Consider the following 13,635-nt stretch of genomic DNA (forward strand, 5'->3'; position numbering starts at 1 on the left):
GGCCTTAAATCCCTCAGGCTCTGCTTCCTTCTGTGCGTGATTCTTCCTCGATTTAATTTTTATTGTAGAAACAATAAAACAATTGCTGATTGTGAGCAGACTCCACAAAAAGAACTTCAAGACATCTGTGACAAGATTTCTAAGAGGTCTGGCTGACCCTGCATAAAATTCAGCAAACAATTCAATCAACATTTATTGAAGGCTTACTGTGTTCCAGGTCTGATGTGGGGCTCAGGAGATGTTGAGGCAAAGGGAACATAACTCAGCCTTCAAGGAGCACCTGTGAAGTATGGGTGTTAGGGAAGCTGCACCTAAGTCTAGTTGTGAGAACTTCCTATAGAACGGTAGCAGACTTGGGTCATCTTCTCTGGGGTCTTCTCGTCATATGACTACCAGGTTTGTGATTGATACTGATCTACAACCATGTGTGGTAAGAGGAAGGATATGTAGAAACTGTTATCCAATAAGCCTCTGTGTTTTCTTTTCTTTTTTTTTTTGAGATTGAGTCTCACTGTCACCTAGGCTGGAGTGTAGCGGCACGATCTCGGCTCACTGCAACCTCCACCTTGTGGGTTCAAGCAATTCTCCTGCTTCAGCCTCCAGAGTAGCTGGGATTGCAGGTGCCCACCACCAAGTCCAGCTAATTTTTGTATTTTTAGTAGAGATGGGATTTCACTATGTTGGCCAGGCTTGTCTCGAACTTTTGACTTCAAGAAATCTGCCTGCCTCAGCCTCCCAAAGTGCTGGGATTACAGGCATGAGCCACTGCGCCTGGCCAGCCTCTGTGTTTTCTAGTGAGATTTGAGGTTTGGAATTTGCTTCATGTTTAATTAAGAAAAATCTCATAATCCCATTGAAAACATAAATAAGATTATCATAATGTAAGGGAAAAGCTGATAATATAGCCACAGGGGATCCAGATAAGGAAATAAAAGGGCGAAACAGTAATGAGGAAATGAGCCCTTTGGTCTTGAATTGTGGAACGTATTGAGAAATTGTTTAAAGAGAACCAGCTTGACTGCGCGTGGTGGCTTATGCCTGTAATCCAAACACTTTGGGAAACCAAGGCAGGTGGATCACCTGAGGTCAGGAGTTCGAAACCAGCCTGGCCAACATGGTGAACCCTCCATCTCTACTAAAAATACAAAAATCAGCCAGACGTGGTGGTGAACACCTGTAATCCCAGCTACTTGGGAGGCTGAGGCAGGAGAATCGCTTGAACACAGGAGGCAGAGATTGCAGTGAGCCAAGGTCACTCCACTGCACTCCAGCCTGGGTGACAAGAGCAAAAGTCCGTCTCAAAAAAAAATAAAATAAAATAAAAAGAAGGAGCCAGATTGGATAGAGTAGGCTGGATTTACATAGTTCAACCAATATTTCCCTCAGAGTTTTTAAGGGTTTTTTTCAGGAGACAGTAAGTTGCATACTTCAGTGAAAATAATACATATCTGTGTGCATGGTAGTTTTCTGGGAAAAACAACTAGCATCAGGGATAAGATTATTTTCAAATAATATATCAAAAAATGAGACATGCAAGCAAAGAATGAGTGAGTGCAATTCACATGTTAATGCTTACATGGAATTCTGTTTGTCTGGAAAGTTGTTGCTGTGTGGCAGACTTATCTGCCTTTTTTGCCTTATAAAATAATTCTCAAGTGACTTTTTGATAAGTGTGAATACAATTAGAAACAAGACCCCAAAGGTTTTCTATTTCTCTGGAGCTACATAGCCCTGCATTTGAAACCATTACTCTAAGCCTGTTACATATATATTTTTTTTGCACAGAATACATTTCTAAAAACAGGATATGACCTCAGCAGAAAATTAAGCAAAAACATGTGGTTGTCTTCATAAGCATAATGCTTTAGAAGTCAAAATATATGCAAATAAACCGGAAGGAGGCCTGAGAGCTACCTCTGCCCCATGTCTCCATTGCAGTGTCTTCCTAACTGTTCTACCGTCCTGTCTCTGCTCCCTCCAGTTCAGCTTGCACATGACCTCCCAGCTAATTTGAACAGGACAGATGTCTCCCGCACCAGCCCCTTCAGTGGCTCCCTTTTGTGCTCAGTAAAGACCAAACTCTTTAGCATGGCATGTGAGACCTCTGTAATCTGGCCTTTGAGGCTCATCTTCCCCCATTATCCAGCACACACACCCCCTATATTCTCATCATACTGCACCCTTCATGGAGCATGCCATGTAAATATGTTTATGCTTTTGCATAGAATATACCTTCTGCCTAAAAAGCAGTTCATATGTCACTTCTGAGAAATCCTTTCTAATTCTTTCAGGAAAGGAATGAGGTCCCTCTCTGTGTAAGGGATCTCTTTATATCACTTGTCAGAATGCTTTGTCATTATTCGTCAAAATGGAACCTTCTTTTTATGCCTCCATTGCCAGTAAGACCCCGCAGTTTGAGACTGAAAATATAGGTGCTATGTACTACCGTAATTCCAACATGAAATGCTAGACCACAAGTGCTGGGATTCGAAGACCTGTTTTGTGAGATTATTATCTATTTCTGGGACATAAAAGAGTTGAAGAGTCACAGGGAGCGGGGATGATTTCTTCCAAGAGCATCGACAATAGGTACTGTTTGTTTCTCTCCCTCTACCCACACTGAGGGACTGGAGGGAGAGACTTTCTTCTCTTCTTGAGTCAAGCAAGAGGGCTTCAGCAGGACCATTCAAGAGAAAAACAGAAGTCTCGCAGGGTTTGAGGGCTTCGGTTCTGTGCCTGAGAATATTGAGGGGAAAAGGCTGGGACTTGAGCCACCTGTCTGATGGCAGAGCAGAGGGAGACGGACCTCCACTGGGAAGAAGCTGCACTCCCATTCATAACAGCTGGCAAGACTGCATGAGTGTTTCTCATTGACCAGACATGGACTCATCAACACAAAACAGCCTGGAGCTAGTTTTGGACCGTGCCCAAGAGCACAGCCAGAAGACAGGGAGCTGTGACTTCAGTAGAGGAGGTATGAACATGGATGGCTAGGGCCACAGAGAGGGATGAGAAGCCAGAAGAGAGGCACTGTCCACATGAAGGGGCTTTTGAGAAGACTCCAGTGGGTGCACCTCTGTGGATCCCACAAAAGCACCCATGATAGGAAGGGTCAGCTCCAACATTCTCTGAGGCCAGAGAGCACCAGCGCTCGCAAGAGTACTTGACAGGAAGAAACCTCTTGCTGTTTCTCTCTGTGTTTTCCAGCTCTAGCCCTGGAAGAGCCAGAGTGTGGTGGGTTGTGGGGAACAGAGGAGAGGAGATGCACAGGGGAGGCAGATAGAGGAGAAACTGACCATGGCCCTTCTTTCCCATTGCCTTCTCTGCAGCCTGAGGCAGCCCAAGTCAGGGAGCTGAAAAACTTTAATTTTGAGTGACAATTAAATTATTAAACTGAACTAAAAGCTTACTGTTCTTGTGACTAACAGATACAAGGACTTTGCATTAAGAGTATTCAAAAGAGTTTATGGCAGCTGCCCAAGATTTCTTCCACTTTCCATGTAGGGAAGGAAGTTCACAGAATGGGATTAGACAACTAGCAGACAGAAAGACTAGAGTTTCTACCTGCCAAACCCCAACCCTAGTTTGGAGACCTACTTGTTCAATGTACCAGTGACATTTGTTTATTAATTTGTTGTCTCTTCATACTGAGAGCTTCTTGGGGATAGAAACTCACATATTATATTCATCTTTATAAAGCTTAATGAAGCAGTATCTGCCACATAGAAAATGTTTGTTGAACGAATAAATGAACAAATTAATTGATAAATGGGAGCAATATAGTATAGTGTATTAGGGGTCCAAAGCTGGGCTTTGCCACTGATTAGTTGTGGGTTCTTTGGTCAATTTCTTAACCATGAAAGACTTGATTTACTTACCTTTTAAAGTGGCAACAAAATAGTGCTTACCTCATCAGATTTGAGAATTAGTCGTGAGGTACTGTATTGAAAATGCTTAGCACAGTGGCTAGTACACAATGAATGTTCAATAAATGTAAGCTGTAATGTCATTTTGCTGTTGTTAGATTTGGAGTTGCATGGATTAGTATGTAATGACCACTCCCCAAACCCAGCTGAGCCTGGTGTCCTTGATCTTGGTAGTATGCCCTTGACCCCAACTAGGCCTAGTGACCTTGATGCCTGGATCTCCCTGTTTCACCTCCTCAAGGAGGAAACTTTGTTTTCTGCTGGGCTGAGGAAGGGCAGTTACTTCACTCCACTGGGTAGCAAAGAGTTCTGGCTGGTGGACAAACTGCTCTTACATGGACACTCAAATAAGACTCTGCTTTCTAGAGATATCTGGGACCTCTCATTCCTGAGTCTTTCTGGCGTTCTATAGCACAGGCCAGCCATCTTCTAAGCTCCTCCCAAAGCTGCTTCGGCTTCCTTGACTTTGCTAAATCAGTTATCACTGACACTTCAGCTTCTGATATTTTCTTGTTTTTGCTTCTTCTTTGTCCTTGTGTGTACCTATACCTTAAACAAAGTCTTTTACCATAATTAGGGCAGACAGTAGGGGAGATTGGGAAAAAGCTGCAATAAATATGAGTGTTCAATCTGCCATGTGTATAGCCTGAAGTATGTGTAACTCTAGTAATACGAAAACATAATGGTAGTTGTAAAAAAGAATTTATTTAGCGATATAAAATGTACTTGTCCATATGTTTATACATTTAAAGTTAATAATACAAAGAAATGTGTGCTATTTTGCAAAATAAACCACGTAGAAAATAAACACATCGGTGTTTTGATGAAGTAGCAATCACAAAGAAGCTGAGGTTATTAGAGAAGTCTTCCTGGCAGAGGTAGCAATTTTCCTGGGCTCTGAATAGTGGGTAGAATTTGGTTTTATTAAGGATAGGAAATGGGTCTGTAACTCATTTATACATTAACAATCATGTGTAATTCAGGGTTTTATCTACTGTAATAGCAGTGCCTTGAGCTTCTCAACATGCCTTTTCTTTGTTACCCTTCCTTTTGATAAGAGACAAATCCTCTTTCTTGGAGAACAAAGCCAGCTCAACAGAGGGAAGCAGCTCATGAAGACAGAGAACAAATGACAAGACCCCAGCCAAAGCCAGAATGCCCTTTCCATCATGCAAGAGCCAGTAACTTACCCTCCTTCCCTCCCCCTTTTTTTTTTTTTGCTTAAGCTAGTTTTAGTTGGATTTCAGTCATTTGCATCAGAAAGAGTCCCAACTAATATGACAGGGTAATGAGACTATATTTAACTTGACATTTTATTATTTATTTATTTATTTGTTTATTTATTTATTTATTGAGATGGAGTCTCACTCTGTCGCTCAGGCTGGAGTGCAGTGGCACGATCTTGGCTCACTGCAGCCTCTGCCTCCTGGGTTTAAGCAGTTCTCCCAGCTCAGCCCTCCAAGTAGCTGGGAGACTAGCATCACCACGCTCAGCTAATTTTTGTATTTTTAGTAGAGACGGAGTTTCATTATGTTGGCCAGGCTTGTGTCAAACTCAAGTGACCTCAAGTGATCCGCCTGACTTGGCCTCCCAAAGTACTGGGATTACAGGCATGAGCCACCGCGCCTGGTCTTAACTTGGATTTTAGAAGAACACAGTGGGCAGAGCTAGAACTCAATTTATCGTCTAACTTAAAATTACAACTTGTAGATTGTTTCTCATTACATTTATTGCTGGTAGATAATTCTTATCCTTTGACTCCAGGCAGAATGGGAACAGACTTGTGTCTGCATTTTTCCCTTTGGAGCTTGTTATTTTTCTCATAAGAGATGAATTATTTGTAAGCAAAAATTAAAGATAAAAATCAATTCCCATCATCTTAAAAAAAATGTGGTGAGCATGTCCCTAGAGTTATGAGAGTTGCAGAGTAATTCGTCTGCAGAGTGCTGCTGGAAGGCAGAGCCCACCAATTCCCCACAGTTCAGGGTTAAGGGAACTGATCCTTTAATGCTTATAAATCAGAAGTTTTTGCTGCAGCAACCAGGGAAAACATAGTGAATCTTTAGGTGACATGGCAAATAACTTAATTATAGATAATTAGTAAATAACTACACACTATGGGTCTACTACCGTTTTCAGTGCTTTTTATGTATCACTAAAAACCCAAGGATGAGGTACTGTTACTGTCGTCATCCCCATTTGCCGGATGAGAAAACTGAAGCACCGAGTTAAGCCAGGATAGGCCCTCTGGCAGTCTGATGCCAGCATGACATGCTCTTGATCATTGCACTACACTGCTCTAGGTTTTAGTCAATTTACAGAATTTTACGTGTATATCCTCTAGGTTTTAGTCAACTTCCAGAACTTTAAATGTATAAAAATATGGACATGTGCATTTTATATCTCCTTTGTTGTATAGCAAGTCTCAGGTCTACACTGACAAACCAAGAGATTGGGGTTTAAGTCAAAAGACAGTATTACTGAAATAATCAGGAAAAGTGGGAAAATCAATTTCTGCCTGAAATGCATTCCTCTATTTGTTTTAGTGATAGCCACGTGAGTTTTCTTAGTTGGATTTTAAATATTGCTACTACAAGGGCGGGCATGGTGGCTCAAACCTATAATCCCAGCACTTTGGGAGACTGAGGCAGGTGGATCACTTGAGGTCAGGAGTTCAAGACCAGCTTGGCCAACATGGTGAAACATTGTCTCTACTACAAATACAAAAATTAGCTGGGCCTGGTAGCGCATGCCTATAGTCCCAGGTACTCGGGAGGCTGAGGCAGTAGAATCGCTTGAACCTGGGAGGCAGAGGTTGCAGTGAGCTGGGATCATTAATAATTTGTTAAGTCATTGTAGTGTAATAAGAAAGATATTTGGTGAGCCTCTGGAATTTCTTGAGTGAGAAGGGTGATGAGAGCATCTTTTGTTCTAATGAGGTGACTTTGGGAGGCCCACAGTTTCAGGATGGGAGCTGGTCCCCAGAAAGACCAAGCCTTGTTTAGAAGCTTGGAACTTTTTTAGCATTACCTCCCAACCTCCAGGGAGAGGAGAGAGGCTGCAGATTAAGTTAATCACCAATGGCTACAATCACACCTATGTAATAAGATATCCATAGAAACCTCGAATGATGGGGTTTGGTAAGCATGTTGAGGTGCTGGGAGGATAGCGTACCCTGAGAGGGCATGGAATCTCTGTGTCCTCCCTTCCCCCATACCTTGCCCTATGCATCTCTTCCATCTGGCTATTCCTGAGTTGTACCTTTTATAATAAACTGGTAACAATAAGTAAAGCATTTTTCTGGTTACTGAGAGTCATTTCAGCAAATTATTGAATCTGAGTGGGGGTTGGGGGAACCCCTGAATTTATAGTCAGTCTAGCAGGAATGTGGGTAGCTTGGGCATTCCATTGAGAGCTGGCATCTGAAGTGAGGACAATCTTATGGGACTGAGTCCTTAACCTGTGGGGTCTGGTGCTAACTCCGGGAGTCAGTGTCAGAATTGAATTGAATTGTTGGAAAAGACACCACATATTTGGTTTCTGGTGGAAAGAAACCCCACTAATTTGGTGTCAGAAAACATGGGATTTGCTAGAACAGCCCTGACTAATATTTGGTTTGGGAAGAGAAAGGAAGAAAGGGTGGGAATGAGGAAACTTTGATCCCTAGATGGCTACCTAGTCACCCATGGTATGAAACTGCAGTCTCGTGATCAGTTACTAAGGGTAAAAGATAGGCTGGGCGTGGTGGCTCATGCCTGTAATCCCAGCACTTTGGGAGGCCGAGGTGGGCACTTCACCTGAGGTTGAGAGTTCGAGACCAACCTGGTCAACATAGTAAACCCTGTCTCTACTAAAAATACAAAAATTAGCTGGACATGGTGGTGTGCGTCTGTAATCCCAGCTATTCGGGAGGCTTAGGCAGGAGAATGTCTTGAATCCAGGAGACGGAGGTTGTGGTGAGCCGAGATTGTGTCACTGTACTCCAACCTGGGCAACAAGCGTGACACTCCGCCTCATTAAAAAAAAAAAAAAAAAAAAGACTAAAGGTAAAAGTTACTGGTGGAATTTTGAAATGCTGGTAGACCTAAATTCCAAGGAGTTGGCAATTGGATTTGTAAGACTATGCAAAATAATAACAAGCATCCTAAATCTACAATCTCTTGGTTTTTGTTATTTGTAATAGCTGAAACGAAAGTAAAAGTGTGAGTGCTGGGTTGGGCTTTGATGGTGGAGTAGGCTCAGATTTCGGTTGGTCTGAGCTTCAGTCACTAGCCTCAAAACTACCCCTAAAGGGGAAACTACGCTGAGAAAGTAACTCTAAATCCTCCGGTCACCAAGAAGGTAGACCACATCGGGGAGAGACAAAACCCAAAAACGACTTAAGCCAATGGTGTGGCATGAAGGAGTTGTCTCATTTTGTGGATCAGCTGTCATCAGCTTCCCAAAAAACCTTTACTAAAATGGATTGTGAGAGTGACAAATTTAGGGGCAGTTTCTTTGGTTTTAAATGCTGCAGAGTGCAAGAGCAAGTTTGGTTAATACAGGACCTGCAGCTAACTATGGAACAATTGCAGACCGCTAGACATCATCCAGACACACAGGAGGTTATTCCTGAGAAAACCGGCATCCTGGTGATCTGGATAAAAGCCACTGTAAGGTGTATTTACCCAAAGATGGGGGGCTGTTCAACTCTCTCTACAAACCAGGTAGAACACCCAAGATGAAGCAGCTGATGCTTTGTATGCAAGCTATGTTGGATTGACTTTATGAGGACCAAGATATTCATCCAGGAATATGCCTGTTACCCAGGACATGGTAAATACTGTGAGTAAGGGGGCCCTTCTTACAAGGGTACCCCATGAAATCCTACTGCTGCAAAACTGAACAACAGTTTGAGTAGAACAATTGTCTGGCGCCTAATGTGTGCTCTCAAATTGGTTTGAGTCTTAGATACTTGTTCCAGATCCTGGTAGCAGTGAACAAAACAGACAATTCATGGTCCCCATGGAGCTAATATTTTGATGTTCTATTACAGAAATGGACGTGGGATGGAGACACCTGACATATTCAGAGAACTAAAGGCTCCTCCATCACCAAAGGAGTCTTGGAAATTTACAGCCGTGATTCTATATTGTAATGATGGACGGAACCTTACACTGGGTGGAGGTCAGCAGGACTGTTGGAATGCCAAAGTTGGCTCCCTGAGTTTGTCTTTGAGCTATCTGGACATCCGTGCCACATTTTAGAAAAACTGATGATAATTTATTTTTATGTTAACATTTATCTTACAAGTATTTCATCTGTTATGGGAGCAAAACACATTCCAGAGGGGAAAATACACACATTCCTGTACTCCATGTCCGAGAAAGCAAAGTGAATACTTTCTGCTGCCAATACACTTAATTAGGATAGACAAGGGAGACAGTACCATTTAAAGTCATGTTTTTGTGAAGTCATATAAGGAAATGGACATAATATTGAGTGGTCAGAAATCTATGTTCTAGGAATTTAAAAAAATGCACTGGGTCTGTTTTATAAGAAGAAGAATTAAAAGAAACATGAGTGGGAGTTAAGTATTATTATAAAATGTTCTGCAGATTTAATAATGTGGTTCTTTACAATTTGTCATTCCTGCACAGCAGGGAGATAAGACAATTATTTTTGGTGCTTTATGAGTATTGTTTAAATTATTCAGTATTCTCTTTTATAGTTAAATTGCTGAAGTAAAAATATATCAGAAAATTAATGTACTTTGATTTATACAATAACAATACCTTATAACTAAATATGAGCTGATCACACTTACGTGCTCTTTCATCAAATACTCCCAATGCTTTGAAATAGAAATTATAATTGATATCACTTTAGGTATGAGAAAATTATGGTTCAAGAAGGTTTTATAATTTTCCCAAGATGCAAGCGGTGTCGTTGGGACCAGAACTTGGGAATTCTGACTAGAGATTTTGAGCTGGGTAGATGTAGCGATCAAGAGAATGGGTGCTAGTGTCAGCTGGACCTGGGGTTGTTCCCCACCTGTATCCTTACTTATTACTTAACCTCTCAATCCTCACTTTCCTCTTCTGAAAATGGGGATAATATGACCTACCTCATAGCCTGGTAGTGAGGATTAAATGAGATAATTACTAAATGTGAAGTGCTTACTTGGCGTGTAGTATATATATGTTCAATTAAGTATTGCAAATATTATTGATAAAGAATAAAGTGGAAAATAAAAATAATGACTTACTATTGTCTTCTTATTTGGAAGAAAACAATAGATTAAAACAGTGGAGGCCAGGCATGGTGGCTCATACCTATAATCCCAGCACTTTGGGAGGCCAAGGCAGGAGGATCACTTGAGCCCAGGAGTTTGAGACCAGCCCAGGTAACATAGTTGAGACCACATCTCTATCAAAAAAAAAAAAAAAAAAAATTAAAAATTAACCAGGTGTGGTGGTGTGTACCTGTAGTCTCAGCTACCCAGCTACTGGAGATGGGGAGGCCCAAGATGGGAGGATTGCTTGAGCCCAGGAGGTTGAGGCTGCAGTGAGCCATGACGGAGCCACTGCATTCCAGCCTGTGTGACAAGAATGAGATCTTGCCTCAAAAATAAACAAACAATCAACAACAACAACAACAACAAAAGCCTAAAATGCAAAAGAACAGTGATTCTCAATTGGAGGCAATTTAGTCCCCCACCCCCATAGGTCATTTGGTAATGTCTGTAAACATTTTTGGTTGTCACAAATGGAAGGGTGCTACTGGTGTCCACTTGGCAGAGGCCAAGGCTGTCATGAAACATCCTACAATGCACAGGGCGGGCCCCACAGTAAAGAATTATCAGGTCCAAGTGTCAGTAGTGCTGAGGTTGACAAGCCTTGCATTAGAACAACAAGAATTCATTGAGTATACTTAAAAAATTGTATTTGTTTTTGTTTTTTGATAGAGATGGGGGCCTTGCCATGTTGCTCAGGCTGGTCTTGAACTCCTGGTCTTAAGCAGTCCTTCCTCCTTGGCCTCCTAAAGTGCTGGGATTATAGGCATGAGCCTCCACACCCAGCCCTTATTGAGCCATGTAAACATCACTTCTCCAAGCACAGAAGAATTTGAAAATAGGAGATAATATATTATCTTTGCAAGTGTAGAACACAAAAATTAGTGTAAGGAAATGGCATGGTTTATGTTGGACATATGAATAGATGATAATCTAGAGTTTTTAATAAGGAAGAAAAGTTACCAGTTAAGTTCTTTGTGGTTAAGAGGTGACAGTTTTCAAAACTGACAATTTATGGTTTATTTTTTACAAAATAAATTTTCCTGTGATAGGAGCCCTTAAATTCATCAGCAAATGGCCTCCTTCGCTGGCTTTCCATTATTCATTGAATAATAGCCAGGGCTTTAGTAACAGCAGTAAGATATGATTTAATGAAAATAAATTATAGAAATTTGTATTTAAGTGAGGGCTGGATGTGGTGGCTCATGCCTGTAATTCTAGCACTTTGGGAGGCCTAAGCGGGTGTATCACTTGAGGTTAGGAGTTTGAGACCAGCTTTGTCAACATGGTGAAACCCCATCTCTATTAAAAATACAAAAATTAGCCAGGTGTGTTGGCACACGCCTGTAATCCCAACTACTCGGGAGGCTGAGGCAAGAGAATCACTTGAACCTGGGAGGCGGAGGTTGCAGTGAACCGAGATGGCACCACTGCACTCCAGCCTGAGAAACAGAGGGATACTCTGTCTCAAAAAAAAAAAAAAAAAAAAAGGAAAGAAATTTGTAACTAAGTGGGAAATAATGTAATTTAGATGTATTAGTATTAAGACCAAAATGCAGTATTCTCCTACTTAGAAATCAGGAGACTCAGTACTTTTCACAGTGATCTTAGCTTCCCTTAATTTGAATATTTTAAAGCTAATTATATTATGAAAATGGAATCCCACATACCAATTCACTTAGCGGTATTGATCATGATGGACTAATTTTTCTAGATTTATAAACTGAATAATTTATTATTATGCAATACACCCCACATTAATGGCTTCTACAAAGTAAAAGCAAAAAACTAATCTTTCACCAACTTCTACTCATGTTTGAAGAAGAACTTCCTGTATATATGTCAAAATCAGTCACCACAGAGCCCAGAGGTATCAGATTACATAATGTGCTGGTGTAGAGAGCAGATATAAAGGGATATTTTTTTAATTTTTAATTTTTGTGGGTACGTAGTAGGTGTATATATTTATAGGGCATATGAGAGGTTTTGATGCCAGCAAGCAATGTTATAATGATCACTTCATGGAAAATGGGGTATCTGTCTCCTCAAGTATTTATCTTTTGTGTTACAAACAATCCAATTATACTTTTAGTTATTTTAAAGTGTACAATTAAATTATTATTATTACTGTAGTCACCGTCTTGTGCTGTCACATAATAGGTCTTATTCATTCTTTTTTTGTACCCATTAACCACCCCCACCTTCCCTCCCTTCCCCCAACTACCCTTCCCAGCCTCTGGTGACCATTCTTCTACTTTCTATCTCTATGAGTTCAATTGTTTTTATTTTAGATCCCATATGTGAGAACATGTGATGTGATGTTTGTCTTTCTGTGCCTGGCTTATTTCACTTATCATAATCATCTCCAGTTCCATCCATGTTGTTGCAAATGACAGGATCTCATTCTTTTTTTACAGCTGTATAGTATTCCATTGTGTATAAGTACATTTTCTTTATCTATTCATGTGTTGATGGACACTTAGGTTGGTTCCAAGTCTTGGCTATTGTGAATAGTGCTGCAATAAACATGGGAGTGCTGATATCTCTTTGATATACTGACTTCCTTTCTTTTTGGGCATATGCCCAGCAGTGGGATTGCTGGATTATATAATAGCTTTAGTTTTAGTTTTTTTGAGGAACCTCCAAACTGTTCTCTATAGTATTTGTACTAATTTACATTCCCACCAACAGTGTATGAGGGTTCCCTTTTCTCTGCATTCTTGCCAGCATTTATTACTGCCTGTTGTTTGGATAAAAGCCATTTTAACTGGAGTGAAATGATATCTCATTGTAGGTTGTTGTTGTTGTTGTTGAGACAGAGTCTCATTCTGTCACCCAGGCTGTAGTGCAGTGACGCAATCTCGGCTCACTGCAACCTCTGCCTCCCGGGTTCAAGAGATTCTCCTGCCTCAGCCTCCCAAGTAGCTGGGATTATAGGCATGCACCACCACACTGGGCTAATTTTTGTATTTTTAGTGGAGATGGGGTTTCACCATATTGGCCAGGCTGGTTTCAAATTCCTGACCTCAAGTGATCCGCCCGCCTTGGCCTCCCAAAGTGCTGGGATTATAGGTGTGAGTAGCCATACCTGACCTCATTGTAGTTTTGATTTGCGTTTCTCTGAAGATCAGTGATTTTGAGCACTTTTCTTATACCTGTTTGTCATTTGTATGTCTTCTTTTGAGAAACGTCTATTCAAAATCTTTTGCCCATTTTAAAATCAGAGTATTAGATATTTTCCCATAGAGTTGTTTAAACTCCTTACGTATTCTGCTTATGAATCCCTTGTCAGATGGGTAGTTTGCAGATATTTTCTCCCATTCTGGGGATTGTCTCTTCACTGTGTTGATTGTTTCCTTTGCTGTGCAGAAGCTTTCTGACTTGATGTGATCCCATTTGTCCATTTTTGCTTTGGTCACCTATGCTTGTGAGGTA

The sequence above is a fragment of the Macaca nemestrina genome, chromosome 10, assembly GCF_043159975.1.
Source record: "Macaca nemestrina isolate mMacNem1 chromosome 10, mMacNem.hap1, whole genome shotgun sequence".
NCBI lineage: Eukaryota > Metazoa > Chordata > Mammalia > Primates > Cercopithecidae > Macaca > Macaca nemestrina.